The sequence below is a fragment of the Tupaia chinensis genome, unplaced genomic scaffold, assembly GCF_000334495.1.
Source record: "Tupaia chinensis unplaced genomic scaffold, TupChi_1.0 Scaffold000706_1, whole genome shotgun sequence".
NCBI lineage: Eukaryota > Metazoa > Chordata > Mammalia > Scandentia > Tupaiidae > Tupaia > Tupaia belangeri.
Genome location: NW_006160229.1, coordinates 1,249,188 through 1,255,551, shown reverse-complemented (window position 1 = coordinate 1,255,551; position 6,364 = coordinate 1,249,188). Strand labels below are relative to the sequence as shown.

The 6,364-nt window shown below is 40.7% G+C and overlaps 1 pseudogene; it reads left to right on the top strand.

Moving 5' to 3' along the window:
• Positions 1–3,289: 3,289 nt before the first annotated feature.
• Positions 3,290–3,666, top strand: LOC114010072 (histone H3.3-like; annotated as a pseudogene).
• Positions 3,667–6,364: the final 2,698 nt, after the last annotated feature.

Below are 6,364 nucleotides of genomic sequence, written 5' to 3'. Positions count from 1 at the left end.
ATCATGTATAAAAATACATTCTAGGCACCAGTAGGTGGCATGGTGAGTGAGGCATTGGACTCCCACATGGTTGACTTAAGTTCTAGTCCTGGACCTGGTGACTTGAAACTTAACACTGGGCATGTGTGTGTGCATGCCCAAAGTCCTGAGAGGAGAACTGGAGGAGAATGGATTATGGTGTGGCCATCCTTGGAGGGTAATTTCTTGTTTTCTGTTTCTTTGTCTCTCCAGTGCACATATCCAATAGCAAAAATCTCTCTCTCTCATATATATTGTTCTGTAAGCCAGTGTTTAGGGTCATTTATGAGTTTTTTCATATGAAATGTGTAAGTCTTAAGGATCAAGATGACCTAAGCAAGCACTGATAATTGTGCTTCTGTCTCCTGTGTGGCCTTTTACTGTGGACCTGAGGAAGTTCATAAGCAATAGATGAAGAACAGATAAAAATCACACTTGAATCATGAATACTTAGTATGTGTCTTGGCTTCTTTTCACTTAGAATTTTTTTGATTACTGCTAGGTCTTTCAGTTTTTAATGTCTGGAACATTCCGCAGGTATAAGTCCAGCTCAGATTCCTTCAACAGTGGAAAATAAGTGCTCTGATTGCATTGTCATAGCTTTCTGTGCATTTCCCACTTGTTGTCCCAAGTTTCTTCAATACTTATTGTGCTGTATTGAATGTCAAATTTGAATATAGAAACTCTGCTGGTATCACAGGTCATCCTTCCCTGTGTAACAAACAAATTTAAGACCAGAACTTATACAATGTTAAAGCCCAGTTGAAAAATCAAAACAAAAACAAAAACAAAAAACCAAAAAGAATGTAGAATTACAAAAGAGTTTCTTTTTCTGAAATCTCTTTAGGCATTTTCCAGAAGACCATTGTATTCCAATACCTTCTGATTGCACCCAGTTGCTACCTGGAACTCCTGAGGGCTCCCAGCAACTCCTAGGACTGGAAGGGGCCTTTTGCTCTTATGCAGATGCTGGATCTTGAAGCTCATGCTGCTTGTGGAGCTTCATGGTAAACCTTCTTCAATCCAAACTACTTAGCTTCCAAGCACCGTCAACTTGCCTTCTGTTTAATATGGGCTGTCCCATTTTACCTTAATGAGTGGCACACAGGTTTGTTTATTTTTATAATACTCAGGATTGTTTCATGGATGTCAGACAGAGCAATCACACAGGCAGCCCTGGACTCAGAAGGGTCTTATGCTTGGGGTTAAAAGCTGTGTGGTCACTGTGTTGAAAGCCTTCATTTTACCTTTGGGTATGTGTTTTTTTAAGTGAAGTTCAAAGGCAGAATGGAAAATATGCCTGGGTGGGTTCTTGGTGGTCTACTTCCTAGCTCCTAGTGCTCTGGTCCCAGTGAGTCTCTTCCTCACATCCTTCATCCCCTCCTCTGCCACGTGACCACTGCAGCCCTCCGCCTGGAGCAGCAAATGAGTGGTCCTCTACCCCAGGTGAGGATCGGAATGTCCACAGGCTTTCTACACACATGTACATGACACATAAGAGCCTCCTGAGGTATGAGTAGGCAAGAACAAACCAAAGCCAGTTGACTGTTAGCTGCAGACAGCTAGTAGAATTTTGATGTTTGCCTGAGTTTAGTTTTTAAAAAATATTTTGGGTGGGGCCGGCAGGTGGCATGGTGGTTAGGGTGTTGTACTCCCACATGGCAGACCGCATTTCAAATCCCAGATCTGGCGGCTTGCTTTCTCACTTTCCCTTTATCTCTCCCTAGTCAAATTAAAATACTAATAAATAAAATATTTTTAAAAAGTTTTGGGTGTGCTCTCAAGCCCTGAGGAGATACATAGTTGTTAGAATAGGCAACCTTAGGACCTGGAAAATCTAAGGTTTTAGGGAAAATGCAGTTGTTCCTGGTAAAATAACTATGATGCATTTACACTAAAGTGAGGTCAATATATATGTGTGAATATAGATTGTAAGTAGAATAGTAAGAGGGAAAAAAGCTGCAAAACAGCAAGTCATATATGATCTCATTTGTGTTATGGAAAGGCATATATCACATTTTATCAATTGTAAGATTTTTTTCATTTTAATACCTTTGAAATCTTCCTTAACACCTTTGAAATGCTTCTTCCTGTCACTAGGCAACCATTGTGTTGTAATTTGCATTACTCAAATATACCAGATAGAAGTTACAAGATGGGTATCAGCAACATAGACTAAAATTCCAGAGACCAAAGTGGAGCTGCTTAAAAAAGAAATCCTGCATTACTAATGCTTTTTACAGAAGGAACAGGGCTATCAATGAATCAGACAAAATGTTGAAGTTTTATCAATAAATCAGTCAAAATGTTGAAGGTTTTTTTTTTTTTTAATTTATCAGAAAGGATGCAGGAGGAGAAAGAGAAAGAAAGTGAGAAAGTACCCCGCCTCCCACGGGGGTTGGTCATACCACAATCCCTTTTCCTACATCTCCTGCTTCTTTCAGTATTGCAGGACTTTAACCATGCAGTTGGCAATGTGGGATCTAGCTTCCCCAATCACCACATTACCTACTGGTCCAAAAAGGTAGATTCTCAATAAACACAATTTTAGAAAAGAGAACAACCAATTTATTTCATTTGTCTTTTCCTTTTTATGCATACACAGAGCAAAAACATCTGCATTGATATCTAAATAAATCTAGACATGTACAGTAATTAAAGAGATTATAATTGATAAAACACTTGTGTCATTTATCAGTGTTTCCTAATGGTACAATAAAAAGTGGGGCATTTTAAAATCTATGGTCTCTTAGACTCAATAAAATACAATAATTAAAATGCAAATGGAAGAATAAAGGTATTTTTATATAAATAATTGTATAGGTAAAATAAATATATACTTTTTTTTTTTTTGGAGAGGTTTTCACTATAGGGGACCGTGCACTAGCCAGAAAGGCAGAGAGACAGAAAGTGAGAAATCACCCCCCAGGGTGGATGGTCAGGCCGCAATCCCTTCTCCTCCATTCCCCTCTCGGGATCTTGGGCACGTATGCACATGCTCCTGGCATGAGTTTAAGCCACTGGGTCCGCGACTCGAACCGCGATCGACTACATGGGAGTCCAGCGACATAGCCATCACGCTAACTGCTGGTCCCCAAAATATATACCTTTCTGAAAGGATACATAAGATTCTGAGCTGTCGCAGAACTGTTTGGTCGTTCGCTGGAGGACTGTCTTTCCTTTGCTCAGTGGCTGCGACTCTTCACTGGGCAGAAGCAGCGGCCCGGCGGTCCAGAGTAGCGGCCTAGGAGTTCCGCGTTGAGTAAAAAAAATGGCCGGTACCAAGCAGACTACTCGTAAATCCACTGGCGGGGAAGCCCCGCGCAAACAGCTGGCCACCAAAGCTGCCTGGAAAAGCGCTCCCTCTACTGGTGGGGTGAAGAAACCTCATCGCTACAGGCCCGGGACGTAGCGCTTGGAGAGATTCGTCCTTAGCAAAAATCCACAGAGCTGCTTACCCGGAAGCTGCCCTTCCAGAGGTTGGTGAGGGAGATCGCTCAGGACTTAACCGACTTGAGGTTTCAGAGCGCCGCCATCGGTGCGCTTCAGGAGACTAGCGAAGCGTAACTGGTGGGTTTGTTTGAAGATACTAATCAGTGTGCCCTCCACGCTAAGAGAGTCACCATCATGCCCCTTTGGCTCACCCGAGACAGAGAGAGAGAACTTAAGTGAAGGCAGTTTTTATGGCGTTTTGTAGTAAATTCTGTAAAATACTTTGGTTTAATTTGTGATAATTTTTGTAAGAAATTGTTTATAATATGTTGTATTTGTACTTAACTCATTCCATGTTTCACTCAGGATGAATGCGAAAAGTGACTGTTCACAGACCTCAGTGATGTGAGCACTGTTGCTCAGCAGTGACAAGTTGCTAATATGAAGAAGGGATGAGTGATACCTCTTGCTTCTCATGTTTCTCTATGTTAATGACTTGTTGGGTAGGTATTAAGGTACTAGAATTGATAAATGTGTACAGAGTCTTTTCGCAATAAAACTGGTTATGACTTGATCCAAGTTCTTAACAATTGGGGCTGTTAAGTCTGACCATACATCACTATGATAGAATGTGGGCTTTTTTAAGGGTGAAGATACAAGTCTTAACCTCAGTATAACTTACAGTTTCCTAAAAAAAAAGAGAAAAAAAAGTAAACCTGGCAGATATTAGAATACATTATGTGCATTTATAATAGCTATTTTATATATTGTAGTGTCAATATTTTTAAATTAAATGTTTTACATTCACAAGTGGTGGGGAGTCTTGTCATTAAAGTGTGTGTAATTTTTAGAGTCTAGCTGGTTTTCTCATAACTGGACTGCACTTGTTCTCATAGTAGTGAAATGCTAAATGTGCATTATATACCTTGCATAAGTCCTCATTCTACCACATGTTAACTAACCCTCTAGCTGATAATGCAAACACTAACTGGGGGATTTTATTCATAAGGGCTCTAGAATAAAATGTGAGTTATTCACACCAGCATCATTTGTTACTGATACTCTGAGCTAGTTAGTGCAGCTTTTCATATTGTTGAGGTTCATCTCATAACTAGGTTGTGGTTTTTTTCTTCCCTCTAATAAGAGGAAACAATACCTAGATTCTTTTCCTTGTGGAATTTGTATTAAAATAACCCTTAGTGTAAACTTGCTGTGGGAGAGAAGCATAGCTCCAGCATATTGGACCTCTGCCAATTGAGATGGTATTGGGTTAGGTTACATCTGGTTAATGTCCTGGGAAAATCACTTTTTATAGAGATGGCCTTCCAAGTGTTTTAAAATTTATCCTTCTATTGACGTTTTTAGGTCAATTATGTATGTTGACTACATTTACAAATAAACTTGTTTACCACTTCCCCACACAAAAAAAGATTCTGAGCTGAGAATGAGTCAGCTTTGTCTTTTGAATAAAGGTGAATTATTAAAAATGAAAAAAATGGACCAGCAGATGGCATAATAGTTATGTCACTGGACTCTTGTGTAGTTGATTGTGGTTCAAGTCCCAGACCTGACAGCTTGAAACTCATGCGAGGTGTGTGTGCGTGTATGCCCAAAATCCCTAGAGGAGACTGAGGTGAAGGGATTGTGGCCATCTCCCCTGGGGGAGTGATTTCTATCTTTCAGTCTCACTGTCTCTCTCTGTGTCTCTGGCACATGCACATGCCCTATAGCAAACATTTCTCTCAAAAAAGGGAAAGGAAAGAAAAAAAACCTCAAGAAAATATAATGGGCTAGGAATTTATGACTAATTCCAACAAATCAAAGATTAAAATCACTTTTTTTACAATGTAATGATAGTATTTAATTTTTTAAAAAGGGAAGGAAAAAGATTCATTGTGAGGAGATCTCGCCTTAGAGACAATTGACTTTACTGGGAAATGCAGTCTTACGCTAGACCTTGTTTAGCCATCCAGGTTGCAGTATCTCTGGACCTTGTGGTTACTTTTTTGGTATTTTGTTTTTGTTTTGAATTTTCCTGTAGGGCATGTGTGTTTGCCAGAGAGACAGAGAGAGGAAAAGTGAGAAATTAGCCCTCTAGGGGGATGACCATGCTGCAGTCCCTTCTCCTCCATTCTCCTCTTTGGATTTTGGTCATGTACATGCGTTTTTCAAGCCACAAGGTCTGGGACTGGAATCATTCAGTTGGCCACATGGGATCCAGTGCCTTAACCACCACACCACCTGCTGGCCTAGTTTTTATTTTTTAAAGTTTATTTATTTATTTCTCCCATGACTAAGATAATCAGCTGAAGAGAGATAAGCAAGATAATGGGGGAAGAGAGAGAGAGAGAGAGAGAGAGAGAGAGAGCAAGAGAGAGAACCTCCGACAGGGTCCTGAAGAGATGATCTATCCTCAGCCTCAGCCATCTCCAGATCATGAGCATGTATGTGCCCTGCATACTGAGGTCCTGGGACTCCAACTGGGAGCCTTACCCTGTGGGTTAGCCTCACAGGGCATCAAGTTTTACTAATGAGCCATGCTCTGGGCCCTGTAGTTTTAAAATTGCATCCCTTGAACCTCCCTCCTCCACCAGTCATTTATGTATTATAGTTCCACATAAGGTTTTATCTGGGAACAAAACAAGGGTCAGCGTCTTCCCTAGAACAACGTTTGACAAATATTCCTTATGCATGCTGAGGTTGCACAGAGATGAAAGATGGGATGATGACTGTCAGAAGAAGTCAGAGGTAGGCCTGGGAAGGCAAAAGTGGTTATCGGTTCTAAAGTGTGAGATGATCGAATAAGAATGTAGGTAGCAAGATCTGAAGAGGAGAGTTTCACGGGAGACAAGGAAGAGGTGCTCAGCAGATGTCTGGGATCAGTCTGTGAACAAGACTGCTGACAGTCTTGTCT